The sequence below is a fragment of the Hemiscyllium ocellatum genome, chromosome 3 (assembly GCF_020745735.1).
Source record: "Hemiscyllium ocellatum isolate sHemOce1 chromosome 3, sHemOce1.pat.X.cur, whole genome shotgun sequence".
NCBI lineage: Eukaryota > Metazoa > Chordata > Chondrichthyes > Orectolobiformes > Hemiscylliidae > Hemiscyllium > Hemiscyllium ocellatum.
Genome location: NC_083403.1, coordinates 64,262,696 through 64,287,440, shown reverse-complemented (window position 1 = coordinate 64,287,440; position 24,745 = coordinate 64,262,696). Strand labels below are relative to the sequence as shown.

Genomic DNA, 24,745 nt, shown 5'->3' with positions numbered 1-24,745 from the left:
TTTGATTTAACCCCTGCCCCCACCCCTCACTGTTTGATCACACAGCATTGCCCTTTGATGTGAAGGGCACTGCTTATCACTGGCCACTTGGGTGTTTTCTTTCTTCCTGGTTGTGGAAATTGAATAAAGATTTGTACACCTTGTGTCTTACACTGTGTCTCACACCTGCACACACACACAACATGGGTGCTGGGGAAAAATAAGTACTTCCACAATGTGGCGATAGTGTTAGGAAAAAGAAAAAAGAAGAAAAAAAACAGAGAAAAAAAAGAACAGGGATGTCCGAGGATCTGTTCACTTTGACAGCCAGCTCTGAGGGAGCTGGATCAGTGTCAAGGACTCTCCACTTGTAAATAAAGGGTGATGGTGATGGGATACAGTCTCCGCGGAGTCATTTCACCTGATAGAAGACTTCGGAAACAAGCTCTCCGAGCAAATGGTTACTGGGAGGGCATAGGAAACACATCAAAAACACATTCAAAGCCTGTCTGAGAAAATGAAATATCATGGAAATCTTGTGTCTAAGAGCACTCAAACTGCAGAAGAAGCATCTAGGAAGGTACCATCCATCTCCAATATCTTTGACAGGTCCAGGTGAGGACCAAGCCAAAATAGTAGCAGACGCACACGGTAACCCACGCATCCCACCTCATTCCCTACCTGTGGCAGCATGTGCAGATCCAGCACTGGACTGTTTAGTCACCTCGGGACCACAACACCCGACTGAAAGAAAGTCATCCTTGGTGCCATGGTTCTGCCCAGGAAGTGTTAACTTGTTTGGTTTCTAAGTGTACTAAAGCATAACATCTATGCTTTTCTCAAAAACATTACTTTGAACTGCCAATATCAACATATACACTGCGAAGAAAACTTGAAACTAAAATTAGAATAGATTTGTGGAAAGTTTTAGCTGGAATGCAGGATTTTCCTCTGCTGATCACCAATAGATATCACATAAATACACTCACCAACATTTGTAAAAGCTTTCTTCTACTTCCTATAATGTTTCTGTTCACAGTATTTTGTTACTCAGCTGTTCCAATCAGAAAGGGAATCCAGCTGTCAGTCCACTCTAAAGGTGTGAAAGAGAAACGAGGCATTTTAAAACAAAAAAAAATTCACAGAGAACCTCATCCTCATTTAAGTCAATCACTAAATTATTTTACTGCCAACCAGCCATTTGAAAATGCCCTGCAGTCATAAGTTGAAAAGTGACCATAATTGAATGATGGGGTTGATCGCTTTTACCTCGTCAAAGTTGAAAGTCTTTTAAATTTAGCCTGTGGCTGCATTAGCTGTCTTGTGCCAGATAACAAGAGGGCCACTGTCTGGTTTTCATCAGAAATCTGTTATTGTTTAATAATGTCTATTTTTGTATAAGCAGGTAATTGTCCGCCCAAACAGTAATAAAGTTCCTGGCGTTTGATGCTGGTATTCTTCATTAGTTGGAAGTGGGGAATCATCAGCTTTTGAGGAACTGCTATTTTATTTGCTTGTGAAAAGATGGGAAAAACCTATTTTCGAAAATGCAAATCAAAACAATCTTAGTTATGTGGTTTTCAAAGATTATTCACAAACCCTCTGCATGGTTAGGAAGCTTCAATAAATTGCTGTCATAATCACAGAGAATTGGATACTATGCACCAATTCACAGGTATAGTGAGGCTGTGCAAGAAGGAAAATGCTAGTAATTAAGATCCACCACTCCACCAGTTGCAGTAACATTATAAATGTTTTGATGACATAGAAACATAGAAGACAGGAGCAGGAGTAGGTAATTCAACTCCTCCAACCTGCTCCATGTTTCAGTATGGTCACAGCTGATCATCGAGCTCAATACTCTAATCCCACCCTCCCTCTATATTACATTAGCCACATTGCGACATTACCTTCTTCTCGAAAACACATAATGCTTTAGCCTCAACCACTTTCTGTGGTAGTGAATTCTACAGGCTCACCATTCTCTGGATGAAGAAATTTCTCCTTATCTTAGTCCTAAAAGATTTACCTCTTATCTTTAAAATATGACCCCTGATTCTGGGATATTTCATTGTTCCTGCATCTAACCCATCTCATCCTGTTAGAATTTTACAGTTCTCTAGGGGAGCTGCTCTCATTCTTTCATACTCCAGTGAATACAATCCGAACTGACTCAATTTCTCCTTATACATCAGTTCTGTCAACCCAGGAGTCAACTTGGTAAACCTCCGCTGCTCTCCCTCTATAATAAGAACATTCTTCCTCAGTTAAGAAGGTCAAAACTGCATTCAATATTCCAGGTGTGGCCTCACCAAAGACCAGTATAATTGCAGCAAGACATCCTTGTTCATGTACTCAAATCCTCTTGCTATGAAAGCCAACATACCATTTGCCTTCTTTATTGCCTGCTGTCCCTATGCAATTACCTTCAGCAACTGGTCCATGAGGGCCTCCAGGTGTCATTGAACATTCCCCTCCCTCAAATTACGGCCATTCAAATAATAATCTACCTTGCTGTTTTTGTTATCAAAATGGATATCCTCAGTCTAGAAAGTGTCCAAATAGTTCTACAGCTTCAAATTTTTCACACAGTTCAAAAACATAAATATGTATTTATAACAACTGTGAATAAATAAAAACAAATTTCTAAATTTGATTTTGAGATGCTTTGAGTTTTTCACATCCAATCCAGAACTACCCAATGTGGTTTTCATGTAATAAAATGATAATTCACAAAGATAATTACTAATATTAAAGAAGGCAAAAGTGAACATGCTATGCAAATAATATGAATCAATTTATGAACTGCATTCTTTTCCTTTTGGTAGGTTTGCGATGGAATGGTTCTAAAACCTACTGATGTGAAATTGCCACTGACCAGGAAAAAAGCAGGAAAGTGGAGTTGTGAGTTATCAGCTCAGTCATATCTTCTGATTGAATGGATCTGTTGCAACTTCCTCTCAGAATCTATACACACAAGCTTTCTTGGAATTCAGTAAAAAAAACTCTTTCACTGTTTTACCACAGCTGGACATTGGGAAAAATACAGCTCTAATGCAGATTTTCAGCAATTTTCTTTCACATGATGTGAGCATCGCTGAGTGGGCCAGCATTTATTTTCCATCCCTACTTGCATTTGAGACAGTGATGATGAGCCAACTGTTTGAACAATTGCAGTCCATTGTGTAGCTACATCAGCAGTGCTGCAAGCAAGGGAATTCCAGGATTCTTACCCAGTAACAGTGAAGTACCAATGATACGGTTTCAATGCAGCACCAGGCGATGAGCTGAGAAGGTGTTGTTTAAGGAGCCTTGAAGAATTGCAGCAGTGCATTTAGGATATGGAAGAGAAAGGCAATGGCAACTTCATAAAGAGTGGGGAAGAGGGGAGGGTCGGCAGCTTCTCAAACAGCATTAGAGAGTGCAGGGACAGCAGCTTTGTAAAGTGAAGAACGGATCTGTGTGAGAAGGGTAGTAACAGTGGGAGAGAAAAACCAACAGCAGAGAGCTCCTTCAACCTGTTCCTAACTCCAAGAGCCAAAGTGTGGTGTCACAGGAATAAAGAGCATGTCTTCTTTGTGTCTCTTCATTAGTCAAGTCATTTCAGTCATTACAGCTTAAGATTTCAGTTAAAAAATTCACTTTATAAATATTTAATACCAAGATAATTAATGGAATGTGATCGACAATCAAAGGTATTGTCTGGAAAGATGAGTATAGAGATAGGAGAGCTTGGCTAATAAAGGACTGTGTCAGTGCAGCGCTGATTTGTGTTAGAGATAAAACAGATCATGATGTGCAATCAGTTTACTTAGAAGTAAGGACTAGGAATAGGAAAGAAATCACTAGTGGGAGTTCTCTGTATGCTCCGTAAAGTTGCTTCACTGTAGGACAAACTAAATCAGAAAAGAATGGAGGTGTGGAAGAAGAGCATTACAATTGTCATGGGTAATTTTATTCTGCATGTTGACTGCAGAATACAGATGAAGAATAACATACAAGACAAATTTGAAGAGTGCATCAGGATGTCTGAAGAGATTCCATTCTTAATGATCCACCAGGGGATAATTTGTCAAATTACAAATTCAGAGGGAGAGCAACTTGGGTTAAAAATTATTTCATAATGCTTGGCAAAAAGTTATTCCAACCACAAACAAAGAGTTGATGAGACGGATGAATCATCAGTGGTTAACAACTGCAGTCAAGCAGGCAGTGGTGATGAAGCAATGCAATCAAAACTGAAGGCACGCAAAGTGGTAAGAACAAGAGGAAAACAGAATGTTGGAATTTTTTTAGGAACCTGCAGAAGATAATTAAGAAGTCAATAAAGGTAGAAAAATTACGAGAGAAAAATATAATATTTTATATATATTATGAACTAAATATAAAAACAAAAAGCATATTCTACAGTTATATAAATAATAAAGAAAATAGCTAAAGTGTGGGAGCCTTGGAGGATTCAATTGGGGAATTAATAACAGGAAACGGGAAAATGATTGGTAATTCAAAACAGTATTCTGCATTTAGTTCCATAGTGGAGGGCACTATAAGCATCCCAAAGATGGCAGGTAGCAAAGTGCTAATAGGAGGAAAGATCTTAGAGCAGTCTCGACCATGAACGACAACGTATTTGACAAACTAATGGGACAAGTCATCGAGATCTGAGTGGTGCTAGAAAAGCGCAGCAGGTCAGGCAGCATCCGAGCAGCAGGAAAAATCGGCGTTTCGAGCGAAATGTCGATTTTTCCTGCTCCCCGGATGCTGCCTGACCTGCTGTGCTTTTCTAGCACCACTCTAATCTTGACTCTAATCTCTAGAATCTGCAGTACCCACTTCTGCTAACTCATTGAGATCTAGTGACCTGCACCCAAGCATTTTAAAGGATGTGCCTGCGTAGATAGTGGAGACATTGGTTAAATATTTCAGACCTCACAGGATTCCATAAGGGTTCTAGCAGATTGGAAAACCACCAGTGCAACTCTCCTGTTCAAGAAAAGTGGGCAAGAGAAAGGAGGAACACCAGTTAGCTCAACATCTATTTTTTGGAAAATGCTCATACCCATTATTAAGGGAGAAATAACAGGACGTTTAGAAAAGCTTAATGCAAACAAAAACAGACAACATTGAGTTGTGAAAGGGAAGTCATGCCTGACTAATTTGGTGGAGTCCTTTTAAGATGTATCAAACAAAGATGATAAAGGGAAATTGGCAGATGTGTCGCCTTTAGATTTCCAAAGGGCATTCATTATGATGCCACATTAAAAGAAAATTGTATTAGCATTGAATGCAGAATGGTTCACACATAGAAGACAGAGAGTTAGGATTAATAGGTGTTTTTCACGCTAGAAAGACATAGCTAGTGGAGTGCCATAGGACCAGTCAATTAAAGATCAATCATTTATTGTCAATAGTAATGACTTGGAAGATGGGGTAATGTGTAATGTATCCATATTTGCTGGTGATATAATATAGATTGGAAAGCACATTGTGATTAGGACACCAGGAATTTGCAATGGGATATGAGTGAGTTATCAAAAATTTGCAGATGGAGCTTAATGTTGAAAAGTGTGAGGTCATGTACTTTGGTATAAAGAATTAGAAGACTGACTATTACTTACAAAAAAACATCCGGCATAAAGGGATCTAGGTGTTCTTGTGCATGAAACATAAAATGATAGAATGCAGGTGCATTAGGTAACAGTGAAGGCAAATGCAATTTTGGCCTTCATTGCTCAGAGCTGAGATTTAAAAATAGAGAAGTTTTGTAACAACAGTTCAGAGTGCTGATGAGGCCACACCTGGAGTACTGTGTACAATTTTGATCCCTATAAATGAAAAAAGGACAAACTGGCATTGGAAACTGTTCAAAAGACATGCTGCGATGAAGGGGTTGCAATATAAATGTGAGTAAACAAGTTAAGTCTTTTTTCATTAGAGTTAAGAAGAATGAGGTTTAATATTATAAGATCCTGGGGTAGGGGTGGGGGCTACATTTCCAAGTCAGGATGGTGAGGGGCTTGGAGGGGAAGTTGCAGGTGGCGGTGTTCCCAAATATCTGTTCCCCATTCCTTCCAAATGGTAGTGGTGAAAGAATATAGTACATGCTTTTGATGGGATTAAACTTTAGTTTTCTTTTTGCTTACCATTTGAATTGTTCAGGTCATTAGTTGAATGATTACATTTCTTTTTGTAAGGTTCATCTGTATTTAACAGCACTTAAAGTCAATCAAAATACTAATGTGAAATATAATTATTTTAACTGAATGTAACCAAGGGTGATAAAGGCAACATGACAGAAATTATCCTCTGTCCTTAAATAATGATAACTGCAATTAGTTTAATCTGAATTCATCTGGAATAGTTAAGAATCAATTTGACAGGAAAATGTTGCAACATGATATTAAAAATGCCAAAACATTTTTCTGATGTAAGAGGATTGAAGACATTTATGATATAGCATTACTCTAGATAGGTTTTGCAGCTGATAATTTGTCAAATCTGTGTCTATTCTGACTGATATTTGAATCTGGTGTAATTTAATAGAAAGCAACCTAAAGACAATTGATTTTGTGGGTACTGTTATTCTAATCCTGCTGATTACAGCTTTAGTTTGGGAGATCATTAAGATTAGTTGTTCCTTTCATATTTACTGTTCTCTTAAGTGGTCCTCAGGATCAAGCATACCTTGCTTCCACTCCAGTTTGGTGGGTACTGAGATGGTTCATAAGTCTAATTTGCAGACTGCAGATTCTGTGCCATGTGAGGCAAACGGTGCTTGAACAGTTGTTAGATTTTTGTTCAAAGATTTTTGTATTCCAGGCACAATAACATTTTTTGAGAGATTTTCTCAAAGGCCTGTTTTGACTTTCTAGAGACTACTTGTAGTTTACAGAAACTCCTTTCATTCTAACCAACTTAGACGAAGCCGTCACATATTAACAATATTTTCTTTTTCATATTGGTTCATGCAGTATTTGGACTCACACAAAGCAGAATTAGAATAAAACATTAATAGCCTCAATAATTGATGAACCTTTCATTAAAACATAAAGCCACAACGCAATAAGCATTAAGTTGTCTCAACAGCACAGTACCTAGCACTTCCAAATCATGGAGTATAACCTGATGTTGTGTGATTTTTAACTAAGTTGACAGCAAGCAATTGTTTCTTCAAAATACCTGACACATAATTACATAGCCTTAACATAGAGATTCACATGATTTTTTCAATGAACTCAAAGTTGGAACTAGGTCTGAGATAGTAAAGGATCTCTTGAAAGTGCTGGACCCAGCTTGCCTCTTACCCCTATCTATCATTAACACCCTACTGTTCTTGCCCATAATTAGGTGAAATGTTGTCACTTCTAATTCCAATCACTTCCCATATAATATTCTGCAGCATCCTCCAGTTACTCTGGTTTCCTACTTCTCATGATTCCCTCCTTTTTAACTCTATCCAGCCTTACTTATCTTGCCTGAAACTCTTATTCACATTTTTTCTTCAGTCTTCTGCACTTCTCACCACTCCACACACAACAAAAGCTCAGCTTAAGTGTCAGTTGGATGAAAGCCAGTAAACTATTACATCATTACACTGCTGCCTCACAGCGCCTGTAGACCCGGGTTCAATTCCCGACTCAGGCGACTGACTGTGTGGAGTTTGCACGTTCTCCCCGTGTCTGCGTGGGTTTCCTCCGGGTGCTCCGGTTTCCTCCCACAGTCCAAAGATGTGCGGGTCAGGTGAATTGGCCAAGCTAAATTGCCGGTAGTGTTAGGTAAGGGGTAAATGTAGGGGTATGGGTGGGTTGCGCTTCGGCGGGTCGGTGTGGACTTGTTGGGCCGAAGGGCCTGTTTCCATACTGTAAGTCTAATCATTACTACCAGATTCCACACCAGGCACGCTAAAGTCACTGTTGCATAAATATCTCCACCATAGACAAATGCAGAGGAGGCGTAAAAATAATTTTACCATCAATATAGGACATGCTAAGTGAGGCACCCAATTATGATATTAAGTTAATGATCTGCAATCTTGATGGCAAATGGCAAAGATTGAACAATACACTTGGTCCCATTGGTCAATGACTATGGATAACAGAGAAAAACAAACCTCTGCTTGCCTTGTACAACACCAGTGGGCTCAACATTGTGAATACCTTATTTCAAATACAAGGACATGCACAAAATTATATGAAGGTCTTGAGATAGTAACAGCCTGAATAAGATTGGCTATACATACATCAGTGGTAGATGAAGGATATCCCTACAAGATGTCCAGATTTGTCTACATGTCAATATGAGATTGGACCATCATCTTAACTTCACAGAATCACAGACGTGCTACAATGCAGAAGAATGCCGTTTGGCCCAACATGTCTGAAATGGCCTTCCAAGTGAGAATTGTGACTTACTGCCCTGTTCCGGCGCCTTTGCCCCATGCCACTGAGCATTGTTTCTATTTAAATAATTTTCCAATGCTCTAATGAATGCACCAGTTGAACAGAATTCAGCAAGATTCACCTGAAACTGAAAAAGGCAACAACCACCAAGTCACAATGACCATTTGCAAAAGAGAAGTACAAGGACACAACAGGCAGTCCCCAACTGGTCCTCTTCAACCAATAATTCAAAGTAGTAATGAAGTCAGGCACCATTGAGGAACAGTCAGACACTGTTACAAGAGGAATTAAGGAGAGTGTCGAAAACATGAAAGTTAATTGCTGAAAGAAAGCTGACTAACAGCAAGAGGGTCTAGGAAAACAACACAGAAGACAATGATGCAGAGTCCCTTTAAAATAGATCTTATTGGATTTACAAGGAGCAGGCATGTTTTACCATAAGCTAAATCTGATTGTCCTACTCTGAAATCCCTTAACTCGCAAAACAGGCTTTGTTAGGGGTAAAGAACCTGGAAATGGAGGTGCCTTTGAAGTAACCCTGATTGGTTGCTGCAGTACATCCTATTAATTCAATTTATTGCAGCCACGCTGAACAAATGAAGTTGATATTAATCATGGTAATAAAATACCAAATGCTCTGCCCTGAATGATATCAAAGTTCTTATGTTTTCTTCTGTAGCTGTACCCAGGAGGTGAGGGTGACAGTCTAGTTCTTTCTGTTCAGGATATAAAGATAGCAAGAAGATTTATTTTGCCTGCCAGTTACAGCACAAGACATTCACTAGAAACAACAACCAGAGAAAATGTTATCAGGCCAAAAACTGAGGGAAAGAAGTCGGACTTTAAATTCTGTACTCCCTTCTTGAACTTCTGGAAAATATTGTTATATAAAGTTGTTCATATGAAAACTAGTTTTTGGCTTAAATTGAGGGTGCGCAGATGATTTCTGGGATATAACTGCTGCTTCTAATAGATCAAAAGCAAACAGAGTGGATAAAAAGCAAAATCTTACACACACCAGAAATCTGAAACAAAAACAATTAAGAAATACTCAGCAAGTCAGCCAGCAACCATTGAGGGAGAAGTGCAAGTTAACATTTTGGTTGCGGATCTTTCTTCAGAATTCAGGCAACATCTCTGCATGGTCCTTTTGATTTCTGTCTTGGTTAAGAATGTGCACTTTGGCAATGGAGCTTGAAGGCTCTTCAATGATTCAAGTCATGATTGTATGTGGGTAGAGAGGAACTTGTAGGTTGTGGTGTCCCTTTTTTAAAAAAGTATCTTTAGTAGGCAGTGGGTACTTATTGTTAATCTTTAATTGTCTTTCTTGAACTGCTAAAGCCCATGTTGGGCATATAAACTCACAATGCTGTTAGAAAGGAAGTTCTTGACTTTGACACAGAGAGTGGAGGAACTTAAATATAGTTCTAGGTATGTGGCATGGAGGAAAACTTGCAAGTCATGATGTTCTATGCACCTGCCTTTGTCCTTCAGGGTGTATGAGGTCACAGATTTAGACGCAGCTATCGGAGGGGCCTGGGTCAATTGCAGCAGTGTACCTAGCACACGCTGCTGCCACTGTGCATTCATGGTGCAGAGGGACTGAATATTGAAAATGTGGATCAAGTACCAATCAAATGGATTTCTTCATCTTGAATGGTGGTGAAGCTCGAGTGTTTTGGAGCTGCATTCATTCAGACAAGTAGAGAATACAATCACCCTCCTGACGTGTCATTGTTGTAGGGTGGACAGACTTTGGGAAATCAGGAGGGGATTTACACACTGCAGATTCCCAGCATCTGATCTGCTCCTATAACTACAGTATTTATCTGGTTGGTCCAGCCCAAGTTGTTGATACTGGTGCATCCACTGATGATAATGCCATTGAACATCAAGCAGTAATGATATGGTTCTCTCTTATTGGAAATGGCCCATCTCTGGCACTTCCCTGCCATGAATGTTGCTTATCACATATCAGACGCTTGTTGCTGTCTATGTCTTGCTGCATATGGACATGGGTGGCTTCAGAATCTGAGGAGTCACAAATGGTACTGTAAATTATGACTGAAGTCAGAAAGTCAAAGGTCAGAAAGGTCATGAATGAAGCAGCTAAAGACTGCTGGAAACTATATTGTGGAGATCATACAGAGAAACGCTGAGGCTTCCTTCCTTTAACTAAGATGTGATTCCAACCTGTGGAAAGTCTCCCTGATTCACATCGACTACTGTTTGCTATATTTTGGGACATTCAATGTCAACATCAGGAGAAAGACAGCATAAATTTTAAAACGGGAAGTCATGCCATTGATTACTTTTTTTGTGTGTAGGTGACTAAAGTAATAAACAGTAGTAGGGGGATGTATCTGAATGGTATTTATCTGTACCTCCAGAAGGCATTGGATAAAGTTCTTCAATAAGAGGCTGTCAGCAGAATATGTAACCCATGGAACTGAAGGTAAATTATGAGCAAATTAGCTGAGCCACAAGACACAGAAAGTAGAGATAATGGTAAGGATAATAAAATGGGTTAAATCCGACTCTGTGATACAATAATGGAGCACAGTATTCATCATCACAGGACAGACAGGTTCTCTAATGGAGGAATTTGACTAGTAGTGTCACAAAACGTTCAACTACTCACTTTGCCTGATTTCAGAGGAGAGCAAATTCATGCAGATCTGAATGAGACTACCACTCCACCTCATTTTCTTAAATAAAAAATGGGAGATCCATGTTTATGAGAGGAAATCCTGCTCAGGACCCCCTCAGAGATGAGAAGCAGTATTTCCCATATGAGAGTTCCTTCATTGGGCAAAACTCTCAGATGAAGGCACACCACACTCCCCTTTTCACAGCAGTCAGTGCCGTATTCTGACACTTCAAGGTTAGACAGCCACTTAGCCAACTGCTGTCAAACTGTAAGTAGGGAAGTTGGATGTTTGTTTGCTGAGAAAGTGGTGAAACAAATGTGTTAGGTGCCAGGTAAGCAGAGTGGGCAGATGAGTAATGTGCTATGTTGGTAGGGTGCCAGATGGATAGGAGATTAGTTACCTGGTTGGTAGGACACCAAGTGGGAAAGTGGAGACTGGCCAGTGAGTAGGGTGCCAGGGTGCAGAGTGACAAGGGTGCCAGGTGAGTGATGCAGTGTTTAGATTAGGTCAGGATGGAGTGCAGAAAACGAGTCAGCCGAGGTGGGGAGAAGAGGGTGGGTGTCGGATGTGGTATGTGTGTCAGGCCCACTGCAATAGCAGGGGTTGGGATTTGAACTTTGGGGGCTTGGTCTGCAGCAGCAGTGTGTGTGTCGGTGTGGGGGGTTGGGGGGGAGCAGAATATGGGTATGGGTCAGGCAGGGGTTGGGTGGTGGGGGAGTGGATTGAGGGCTGGATTTGGGGTAGAACTAGGTTCAGGCAATCTAAGTGAGATTACCTAGGGATTGGGTCAGGCACTGGTCAAATTCAGTTGCAAAGGGCAGCAGTTGTTTTGTCAGTTCCCAGGGTGAGGTGTATTAGAGTCCGTGTGGTGGGTCAGGTTCAATGGTGGGAGGAGAGGGTTCCATATTCAGGATGATGAACCCTTAGTGGGTGGTGTCCAGGCTGGATGTGAGGGGTGTGAGTGGTCTGAGGGTGGTGTAGTTTATAGTGTGTGTACTACGTATGGGGACGGTTTAATACTGTAATTACTTAGAACCTAGACGGTGTAGCCAATTGCCAACGATTCTGAGTAACTATTTTATTTGACAGAAACTTCCAAAAACTCTGATTTAATTGAAGACTTTCAGAGGGTTCCGGGGTAGAGGAATTATTCAGCGGAACTTTAAATTTCCCAGGAAATTCCCTCGGCATCTGTTATGATGGGGACTCCCCAGCATCCTAAAGCATACCTTTCACCTCTGCCAGAATGACGTTTGTTTGGTCATTGGAAAATTCAGGCCAGTGTTTTTATTAGCACCTTACATGATGGAAGAAAATGCCATATATCCAAATTTGCTGATGATGCAGAGATAATATTGTACATAGTGTAGATAGAAACATAAAGATGTAAATATTAAGAGATTAAAGGAATGTGCAAAACTGAGACAAATGGATTTAAATATAAACAACCATTAGGCCATCCACTTTAGTTCTACATAATGAAAAGCTGGAAACCATGAAGATCCAAAGAGACTTGAGTGCCTGGGTACAGAGATGACTAAAAATGTAATGAACAAATGTAGAAAAGCTTCAAAAGATTATAGGCAAGTGGGACTAGTTTAGTTTAGGAACATGGTCAGTGAGGACTAGTTGGACTGAAGGGTCTGTTTCCATGCTGTATTGCTCTATGAAAAATGGAATACTGTTCTTTATATCTACAAAACAAGTATGTCAGTGGGCCCTTGTGGCACAGTGGTAGTATCCCTACTTCTTAGCCAGTAGACCCAGGTTCAAGCTCTACCTGCTCCAGACATCTATAACAATATGCCTGAACAAGAAAATACCAACAAACAAATGGAAGGAAAACCCTAGCTGTGTGCAGCCCCTTTTCAAACACATCCACAGTATAATTACACTGGGAACCACATCTTAGGGAAGATATTTTAGCTATGAAGGGAAATTACACAAACTGAGTTAACACTCCCTTGAATTTAAAAGAATGAGTGATGACTTGATGGAAATGTTCAAGATATTAAGGGAAGCAATCTGTCAGACAGACACTATGTTCATCCAGTAATGAAGAAAGGTCACTGGAACCAAAATGTTGACTCTACTTTCTCTTCACAGATGTTGCCAGACATGCTGAGTTTCTCAAGCAATTTCTAAATTCTATCCATTTATTGGGAGGCTACAATTGGTGGGAGAGAAGTGGGCAAGGTTGGGAGGGGGAGCACCGTGTGTAATTAATGGCAAACTTTTCAGAAGTGATGTTAGGCAACATTTCCACATGCAAGGAGTGGTAGTTGAAGCACTCTTCTGAAAATGGCAATTAATGCCATTTAGTTTAAAGTGAAACTTCATAGAATTCTTCATTCCTGAAGAAGGGCTCCTTGGATGCTGCCTGGCCTGCTGTGCTTTTCCAGCAACACATTTTCAGCTCGAGAATTTTGGTAACCAGAGCAGACAGGGAGGTGGGTGCAATGATTTCATCGAACAAACTTTAGGGCTAAAGGTTGATTCCTGACACCACATGAAGGATACCATGGCTGGTCTCCCCTTAAATCATTCTCGCACTGTTCTGTAGTCCACCAACATGAGAACTAATGAAAGAAAAGCTTAAAGATAGAGAAAAAGGCCAGGATATGTATTGATGACACAATGCTTTCCAGATGTACAATGGGGATATTGGAATCCAACATAGGTTGGATGCAGGTTCTATCACAGAAGTGTATGACACAGCATATATTGGTAAAGGTTTCAGTATCTATAACTAGGGCCAGCACCTGCAAAAGGCTTTAGACCCTTTGAATATTCAACTGATATTGAATGCTTGTCTGCAGTTTACTTCCTTCAAGTAGTATCAGACATTGACATGCATTTATGTAGCCTTGTCATAATCAGTAAAGGCATGTCATATTCATAACTTTCAAAACATGTATTCAGTGTGAAATCTTTTATTTTTAAAATGCATGAAAATGATACTGAAAAAAGGGTCTTCTGACTTGGATCGTGAATTCAAAACTGGCAGGATTCTCTCAATACCCCAAAGCATTGTTGTTCTTCCGGGTTGTGACTAACCAATAAAATCTCCAACACGACATTTAGAGAACCGACATGATAGGGAAGCCATGTTGGCCTCCTTTTTTAATCTTTAAATTCTGGTTAAAAATAGAGACAGAAACAGCAGCACCAGAAAGCATAGAAACAACTATACTTTATGAACTGGAGACTCTAACACCATCAGGCGAAAGTGGGTACAGCAGAGATTAGAGTCAAGATTAGAATGGGGCTGGAAAAGCACAGCAGGTCAGGCAGCATCCGAGGAGCAGGAAAATCAACGCTTCAGGCAAGGGCCCTTCATCAAGAATTCAGGCCTGATATGTCGATTTCCGTGCTCCTTGGATGCACCTGACCTGCCATGCTTTTCCAGAACCACTCTAATCTTGACAAACACCATAAGGCCTCCAAGTTTATTCATTTTTGAGGTGAAAGTGAGGACTGCAGATGCTGGAGATCAGAGTCAAGATTAGAGTGGTGCTGAAAAAGCACAGCAGATCAGGCAGCATTTGAGCAACAGGAAAATCAATGTTTTGGGCAAAAGTCCTTCATCAGGAATGAGGATGATGAAAGGCTTTTGCCCGAAACATCGATTTTCCTGCTCCTCGGATGCTGCCTGACCTGCTGTGCTTTTCCAGCACTACTCTAATCTTGACTCTTATTCATTTTTGAGTCTATCAACATAAAAAACCAACTTCCTGGGAATGAGATTACACAACTTTGTGTTCTGCAGAAAGGCCACCTCTCCAAAAGTATTTTGCAACAACTTTGTTATTTGACATCAGCTATTACATTCATCTGAACTACCCTTTAAGGCGAAAATATCTTCTTTAATCCTCCATTATATGGTTTCCAAATCAAGCCAATTATGTGAACCACAAGCTATCCCTCTATATCATAAATTGCAACACAGTGGGGTTATTTTTTAAGAATACATTCCTTGAGCATGTTTGTGAGTGAGTAATAACAATGTTTTTTTTCTCCAGGTAAGCATGTGAATAAATCTTCGAGGAGAAAGTGAGGACTGCAGATGTTGGAGATCAGAGCTGAAAATGTGTTGCTGGAACCGCCACCTCCAAACGGACCCCAACACCAGAGATATATTTCCGTCCCCGCCCCTGTCAGCGTTCCAAAAAGACCACTCCCTCTGTGACTCCCTCGTCACCCCTCACCAACCCAACCTCCACTCCCGGCACCTTCCCCTGCAACCGCAAGAAATGCAAAACTTGCGCCCACACCTCCCCCCTTACTTCCCTCCAAGGCCCCAAGGGATCCTTCCATATCCGCCACAAATTCCCCTGCACCTCCACACACATCATTTACTGCATCCGCTGCACCCAATGTGGCCTCCTCTATATTGGGGAGACAGGCCGCCTACTTGCGGAATGTTTCAGAGAACACCTCTGGGATACCTGGACCAACCAACCCAATAAGTGCTGGCTCAACACTTCAACTCCCCCTCCCACTCCACCAAGGACATGCAGGTCTTTGGACTCCTCCATCGCCAGACCATAGCAACACGACGGCTGGAGGAAGAGCGCCTCATCTTCCGCCAAGGAACCCTCCAAACACAAGGGATGAACTCAGATTTCTCCAGTTTCCTCATTTCCCCTCCCCCCACCTTGTCTCAGTCAAATCCCTCGAACTCAGCACCGCCTTCCTAACCTGAAATCTTCTTCCTGACCTCTCCGCCCCCCACTCCCATTCCAGCCTATCACCCTCACCTTGACCTCCTTCCACCTATTGCATTTCCAACGCCCCTCCCCCAAGTCCCTCCTCCTTACCTTTTATCTTAGCCTGCTTGGCACACTTTCCTCATTCCTGAAGAAGGGCTCATGCCTGAAACGTCGATTTCCTGTTCTTTGGATGCTGCCTGATCTGCTGCGCTTTTCCAGCAACACATTTTCAGCAAGCATGTGAATAAACAATTCTTTTCATTGAAATCCATGGAAAGCGTGCTGATGGTTATTCAAACCAACACACTTAGGGGTGAAGGAGAACACACATCTTCCTTAACAAAAATATACTGATCATGAACAATAGAGAAGAGGGGTTTCAATAACTTTGTCCTGCCGTTTCTATAACAAACCTTATCAGGAGTTCATAAAGAAAATGTCACAGATTGCCTACAAAAAAAGGATGCATTTTTTTAAAAAACTACCTGAATTTGGGTCTGGATAGAGCAGGAGTTCCACTGCAGATCCGGAATAAATTGTTGACTCTGACTGAGCCCTCTCCTGATCACCTGAATCATGATGTTACCTTTCCCTTTGTTCTTCTCTTCTGATCAATTTCCTGCCTGATAGCTTCTCCCTTCTTCTCAAAGTTAATTAAGGGATGCTGCTAAACTCATTCCCATGGCTCTAGCAAGCTGACTCACAAGTAATATCTGGTGTGCTTTGCTTCCTGCACAGAGGCCAGTATCGCATCACCAAGTCACTCATTAGTTGCTTGTGCACAATACACTGGCTGTGGCCAGCCAGCTCAGTCAGTCACCTGAACTGAGGAGTTTCTAATCTCATGATTATACAATTTTTATTCATAGTTATACAAAATACAGGACAACAGTAACTGTACACAACAGAAACAGAGACACGACCATAAGGTGCTGATCTCCTGATTATATTTTTTCTTCTTCTTTCTTCCCAAACAAAAAAGTGACAAGTTTCTTCCCTAAACAAGAAGGGAAAAAGGCAAAGAAACTCTTCTCCTCAGGAGTACACTGACAGTAGCACCAGCCAGCACCGAGTTAGTGCACTAAACTGAGGAGACTCTAAATCTCCTGATTATATATTTTTTATTCATAGTTATACAAAATACAGTACAGCAGTAACAATACACAAGAGAAACAGAGACACAACCATGAGGTGCCAATCTCCTGATTATATATATTTTTTTTTTAACCAAATTGCAAAAACAGTTTACAACAAACAGTTACATTTACAGCTGCATACAAGAGACAGCAATTTTACAAGGGAGAGGAGCAAAGCTAGGCCCCAAACCCTACCGTTCAAACAGTTTACAGGGACCCGAGGATAAACCTCAAATCCCAGTTTATCTCCTGATTATATTGGTCAACCAGGGTTTTCCTGATTGAACCAGATTAACAACCCCAATCAATAACCTCATAGTCAACGAGGTCAGCCTGGTTCCAATCACTACACTTTCGGACACACCTCTCGCAATCTCAGTGCATCGTGCATTTCAGCCTTGAAAACAAGAGAACTCAAATGTCCATCTGAGAAAGTGCTTCCAGAATACTGTCACAAAATACATCTGCAACCTAGAATGTACATTTTTTTTTGCCTTTTTATTTAGACTTTGGTTCCTAAATATCTAACTATGTTTACAATGCAGATATGAAATTGAACTTTTCTCCCTCAAAGAAAGATTATCCACTTAAGAGATGGTGTAAATTGTGGGACGTTTGGGGCTAAGACAGTAAAAAAGCACCCTTGTAATGCAAAACTGAAACTGAATTAATCCCCTGTTAAGGGATTCTGTGATCCAAAACCTGAAGTTGACAACTCCAACTGAAGAAATCACAGCTGGATAGGAGAGATTTTGTATGTCTTTATCTTTCCACTGATCATATCAATTGTTTCAAATTAGTCCATAGCCTTATTTTTGCCCTTTGCGTAATATCTTCTCTTGTATAATGCTGAATTGCTTGTGCTCTTCCAATTTTGGCATCTGGTATATTCACTATTTTAATTATTCCACCATTACAGCAATTGCGGTTTTCAGTAGCTCAATCATAGATCTAGAAGTCCCTTCCTAAAGCTCTCTAGTTCTCTAAATCTCTCTCTCTTTAAGCTGTTTCTTAAAACATAACTCTTTACCTAAATTTTGATCATTTACCTGAATATTATCTGAAGCAGCTCCGTGTCATTCTGTTTCACGATCTTCTTGTGATGAAATGTGTTTCCTGAAGAAGGGCTTATGCCCGAAACGTCGAATCTCCTGCTCCTTGGATGCTGCCTGACCTGCTGTGCTTTTCTAGCAACACATTTTTAGCTCTGATTTCCAGCATCTGCAGACCTCACTTTCTCCTTGAAATGTGTTACTACATTAAAGACATTGTATAAAATGTAATTTGTTATTGTAACACCAAATGTCATGTATACCCTTGATATACATGGTTGTATGTGACTATGCTACTGTTACGAGTGTAGTGCTGGAAAAACACAGCTGGTCAGGCAGCATCTGAGGAGCAGGAGAATCGATGTTTAGAGTATAAGCCCTTCTCAGTCCCATGTGTGGGTCATTGAGGTGATAGCCTCGCTCATTGATAGAATCTAAGATCAAACAACACTATGATTCAGTATGCTATGAATTAGGTGATCTTGGTGTAGTTGGCAAGTAATAGAGCTTACCGATGATAAGTGTTTGTATCCATGCACTTTTAGCTGCCTAAACTCCAGTGTACTATAGGTAGAAGTTTTTCTTTGATTCATTCAAGGGATGTAGGCATCATTAGCTTTTGTCAACTGGATTTATTAACGAAAAATCCATTCACTGATAAAGAGGGTTGTTGATCTATGTGAAACTTGCACGTATATTAGATGGCATAAGAAAACTGAACTTTACTATTAATGATTATTTAGTCATTTATTTCGAGCAATCTTACCTGCGATAATAAATTTTGTAGAATTCCAGACTCGCAAGTGATGCAAAAATAAACACATCGTTAGTGCCACATGGCACAAAAATATCATATACATTTCATCACGTACTTGATGTTGTGTCTGCATCTTATCTTTAAGGAGATGAAGTGTCTTGTTAAAATGTCAGTGAATGATGTACAACCATTTTTGCAAGTTTTTTGTTTTGTGTTCAATGTCCAGATCTTCTCTTTCTTGTCGGCGTTCACATACTTTGCAAAAACAAGCCTAAGGAAAGTATATGAATCTCACTTTGTTCTTAAACGTAGGTGTGTCTGACATTTCATTTTCTGAATGACAAATGTAATATTCATACTACAGTGAATATTTGGCTAGTTCAAAAGCATGCTCCTACTTGTTTACAAAACTGCCTGTGGGTAACATGCAGGTGGGTTGGTGTATGTCTGTCACGAACATAATCGCAAATTACAATGGCATTTAAATTCCATGGTCCATTTATGTCTGCCAGACCCTGCAGCACTGACCCCACTGAGGTATGTGAGTCAAGAGAGAACACCTAACTAGCCTGGGGCCGTCATATACCAAACCCACTGCAATCAAATCTTGGGTACTGACCCTCAATATTGCTGGGAAATTAAGCCAATGCTTTCAGGAGTTGAGAGAATATGTTCAGAAAATCTTTAATATCCCTCTGCAACCTATAATAATCTATAAATGTTCTAATAATAATACATTTGTGGTTTATTTGTCAGAAAGCATTTTTCTGATTTATTGGAGGTTAATTTAGTGGCAGAACCAGGGCATACAGGGGCACTTGGTGCATGCAAATGACTGGCATATGACTGCAAATACTTTGTGGCGGTGCTCTGAACAGTAAAGTAATATAAAAGGGAAAGGTAAGGGATGTTAAAGTTAAAGGGATGGTGATGGTAATAGGAAGAGAATTGGGTGAATGGCATGGAAAGGGGGTTTTAGTGTGTAACGGCAGTAACTTGAGAGGGAAGGGTGGAATGTCATAGAACGGGCATGTCATGCGAGAGAGGTGATTGGATGGAAGGGATGGCATGGGAAGGGTGGCATGACAAGAATGGGATGGTATGGAAAGAGGGCATGGGAAGGATGAAACGGAATGGGAAGTTGCGATGGCATGAGAGAAATGGAATGAATGCAACGGCACGAAAATAGAATAGGTTGAGTAGGAGAAGGAAAGTTAGGGTGGTATAATGAGAATAACAGCAGTCAGTTAAGGCATAGAAGTAGTGATATAGAAAAGATGGAATGAATGAGAGGAATTTCATGGACCAGGTGGAATGGCATAGGATGGAGATGGGTCCTTGGAAGGAATGGAATGTCCTGGGAGGTGGAGATGAGATGATTCAATTGTTTTGAACATATCAATTTTATTATGAATATTTTTATAAATCTCTACCAGATGACTTACTAAAGGTATTTGAGGATCTGAATTTCAATGTGATTCCCATTGTGCCCAGTATGCCTCTTGTGATTCAGTGTCTCAGCTTTAAAGTTACCATGCCTCCTTGTGAGGGCAAGGGAACAGGAACTCTCTATAAATGTTTCCCCATTCCTTGTGGCAGTTGTCCTTATTACAGCTATGCAATAACTACAACTTGTTACTTATACTGTGCCTTTGACAGAATAAAACATCCCAATATACTTCACAGGGGTGTTAAGCAAACTTTGACACTGGGAAGGAGGTAGTTTTTAAAGAACGTTATTAAAGCAGAGAGGTTTAAAGAAGGAAGTCCAGGCTTTGGGTGGAGTCAGGTGAAAGCACAACCACCAATGGTGAAGCGATTAAATTTGAATATGGTAAGAGGCCAGAAATTCTGCACTTTACAAATTCCCATGTAAAAGGCAATTTACCAATTTCTGTCAGATAGGAATTATTACAGGAGTAGCAGTATGCCATTAGCTTATCAATCATTCAATGTGTTCATACCAGATCTGTATTTTAACTCCATCCATTGTGCGTCTCTACAACTGGCGAGCAAATCTCATGTATATGATTTAACATTAGTAACAAAATTAGCAACTTTATGTGGGAAAATCCTTACACTTCTATTTAGAGAGTAAGAAGTGCTCTCTAAATTCTTTCCTGAATAACCAAAGTCTGGTTATTTATAATCATGATGCTTCAGCCCAGAGACTACCACCCACAGCAATATCTCCCCCTTCAATTCTGTTCAAATTCCTAAACTCTTCAACCAAATCACCCTTTAAACTTCTATATTACAGGGAATAAAGACTAATCTGTGTCAGCTATTTTCATAATCTAATATTTGGAGCTGTGCAGTCAGAGACTAATATATCCTTTCTAAGGTGTGATGTGTAATATTACATACATTAATCCAGATGTGGTCCAACCAGGATATTCCACAACTAGAAGAAAACTTTCTTTCCTTTATATTTTACCCCTCCAGTTATAATGGTGAACATAAATTAACTTTTTTAAAAAAATGTATTTGTACATGACTATTCCATTCCGGTAACCTGTGTTCACGGAGTCTTAAGTCTCAATTGTTCCAACCATGTCAAGATGTAAAAACAACATAATCTGGTGGGACACCAACCACTTCTTTGTAACTTGAAAATGTGCTAATAATTGCTACCCTTTGACTTCTACCATTTAACCAGGTCAACAATTTGTCTTCAATTTCATGAGCTTTAATTTTGGCTAATGGTTTCTTGTGAAGACCCTTATCAAATATCTGAAACTTCACATCGAATTCATGCACAAACATCTTTCTGTATACCACCTTAGTTATTCTGTCAAAATCTGTTAAATTCAGGAAATGTCAGAAATACTTTATAAATCCAATCAGCTCAAGTTTTGCTTCAGTGTTCCATCACTATAGTTTTCATCCTACAAAAGTGGTTAGACCAACATATGTTTTTTTTCTTTCCTTTCTCACCTTGCTTAAGCGCATTTTATTCCTTGGCAGTAATCCTGGCCTTCTATTATGCTCATGCTGTAACTGTGATAGGTGTAAACCAGATAGGACAAAGAATTTCAGCTCAACTTATCAGAATGCCTTCTACCCACATCAAATTTAAATGCAAGTTCCATTCCTATGCCATCTCTCTATGCCAACATTCTGTGATTCCCTTTCCCCAACCAGATTTTGAAAGTATTTGCCCCCATCCTCAAAAATGTGGTTTTTTTTTAATTTCTCTATGTATGGATCGCAATCAGTTCTATTTTCCCATATGCACAATCTTCACATTTCGACTTTATTTGCACATGCCATTCTCTGTGGTCTAACTTCTTAAAGTTCAACACCAATAGACTCAATCTTATTCAATTATTGTGCACCTTTCTCTTCCTTGTGGCTTCTTCCATAATATATTGGCAAGTTGTTTTACAGCTGGATGTCCATTCTGCTTCAGAATATTCCCATTTATCTGGGCTGTTGACTGGCTACCAAGACGTACTGGCTTGTCTGCTGGGGCCCAGACTACATCCCTCATGGCACATTATTGCTATTTAAACAAAGGTCTGCCACATGCTCATCCTCCAGTACATAGATTTTAAAAATTACCATTCTTACTTACATTCCTCTCCATGACTGCATATCCACTTGCCTTACAGCGATTGTAAAACCCAGTTTTTTTACACACAAGCTACCATTTTTCAAACCATACCTTGAACTTTGGAATTCTCAGCAGGATAATAGGTTGGTGAAAGATACAGATTGCAGGTGGGAAGTGAGCGGTTACAATGCAAGGTAGCTGGTGTAGTATGATAGCAGCTGACTCGGAGGACCAAGTAGCAGATGATTGCAAGGGTAAAGTAGTAGGAGAAAATGGAGGGATTAGGATGTCAAATCAGGCAGCAGGTGGGTGAGAGGTAAGGGTGCCAGGTGGGTAGGGGTACAGGTACTGGATAGATGGGTAGCTGTCTAAACTTCTAGATATGTGATGGATCGAACTGGGAGTTGGGCAGCGGGAGTCAGGTCTGTGGACTGTCACTTTGTCAGGTCTGGGGCTGGGGCTTGGATTTTCAGCTCTGGGGAGCTGCAGGTGCGGATGTTGCAATGGGTCCGTGTAGGGTTTGATCTATGGAAGATCATTGATAAGGATGGGGGTCATTTTTATAGTTAGCCAAGAGTTAGAGCAGTTCCTTCAAGTTTTCCTGGCTGCTAAGTCAAGTAACTGAGTCAGAACCATGTGAATGGTCCTGCTCGAACTCGGAGTTGGTGGCTTTTTCAGAGGAGTCCATGCCACTGGTACAATGAACAGCTCTGGGCCGCTGATCCACCAGCCTTAACAAACCAAAACATGAATACAGACATAGCTCCCGAAGAAGGTTGTTTGACCTGCAATGTTAATTCATTCCCCTTCCCCAGGTGCTGCCTGACCGGCTTGAGGTTTTTACTGGCAGATTTCCAACATCTATGGTGCTTTAATTTCGTAAAGAGACCGCACTCGCCTCTTATTTGGGATAGCACGAGAGTGACTGCGATGTTCCTCTGTCAGACTTTTGAAATCAAGTCCCCGCTTTGTGCGTTTTTCTCTCCCGATTTTTACGTCCTGAGCTTGCCATTTGAAAGTTCGGTGATTTGATAAGATTTTCTTTCCGTCCGTATGTACCTTAGCACCCCACAAAAAAACAAACTCGACCTCAGCCTTATTAAAGCCGCTAGTCCTCCTGCCCTTTAGCAGCTCCCCGTTCCCCTCTAACCCCTCGCTGTCCCTCAAACCTCGCCCAGTGTAGTCACACCTTCTCCTCCAGTCCCTGTTGCACTCGACCAACGCCCAAGTTGCTCCGATGTTTATTTTGATCTGTTCCCAAATGATGGGGGGGGGGGGGGGATGTGCAATTAAGCAAATGTGAGTCGGCTTTACACTCTGGAAAGCGGTGACACAGTCACTCGCTCTTGTTCTGTGTAACTGGGCACCGTGTCTTTGACCATTTCTCCAGACTGGCTGTGCACTGTCATTCATTGCGATCACTCGCAACCTCTCAGCGGTTTGTGAGGAGTGGGGCAGTATCCCACCAGCTCCTCACTCACTCATTCACTCTCCCTCACCCATCTTACATATTCCCGCCACCCTCACGACACTCTTCTCTCAGCCTCTCCTCTCCATCACACTTCCTACCCTCCCCACTTATCCCTCCCTTTCCCACCACCTCTCCCTAGCCTGAACCCTTCCTTCACGCCCTCTCCCCCTCCTCCACCCCTTTCCCTTCTACCCCTCTCTGCCTCACTCTCCAACTTCACCTCCATCCACTCCATTCCCCTACTTCCTGCGCCCATCCCCCTCCCCTCCCTTGCCACCCATCTCGTTTTTCTCTTCACACCCTCCCCTAGCCTTCTCTCCGAACCCTAGCACCCTTTCTCTCACTTACTTCCCTTTCCCACCTCCTCCTTTCCAATACACCCACCTCCTCCCTCCTCCCGCATTCCCATCCCAACTCCCTCCTACCACCACCTCCTCTCTCCTCCACAGTCCCCTCTTTCTCTCCCAGTCCCTCCCATCTTTCCCTCCCATCCCCTCTCCCTCAATCCCCCTCCTCTCCCACAACATCCCCAGACCCCTTCACCCCTTTCTTTCCTTCCTCCTTTTCCCTTACACCTTTCCTCTCCTTTCTCTCCCCATCCCTTCTCCCCATCCCATCCCCTCCACATCCCCACTCTCCATCCACACTCCCCTATCCACTTCTCCCTACCCACTCCCCCCTCCATCCCCTCTCTCCCTTCATTCCCTCACCCCTCCCCTTTATTCTTGCACCCCTCCCTCTCCATTCCCTCTCACCCCTCCCTCTCCGTACCACCTCCCCTCTCCTTCCATCCCCTCTTCCTCCTCCCTCCACCCCTTTCCCTCCCCACTCCATCCCCTCTCTCCTCCCTCCATCCCCTCCCTCCATCCCCTCTCCCCTCACCATCCCTTCTCCCTCTTCCCTCCATCCCTTTCTTTCTTCCCCTCCCCCTCCATCCCCTCTCTCACTTCTCTCCCTTCTCCCTCCCCGTCTCCTCTGTCCCCTCTCTCCATCCCCTCTCCCCAATCACCCTCTCTCCATCTCCGCATCGCC

The 24,745-nt window shown here is 41.4% G+C and overlaps 1 protein-coding gene across 1 annotated transcript in view; it reads right to left on the bottom strand.

The window, feature by feature from the left end:
* Positions 1-1,058: 1,058 nt before the first annotated feature.
* Positions 1,059-24,745, bottom strand: part of LOC132832539 (trafficking protein particle complex subunit 3-like) — a 196,706-nt gene continuing 173,019 nt past the window's right edge. Inside the window, exon 7 of the mRNA XM_060850660.1 lies at positions 1,059-1,072. The gene's annotated coding sequence lies outside the window, so the exon portion shown is untranslated. The remainder of the gene's footprint in view (positions 1,073-24,745) is intronic.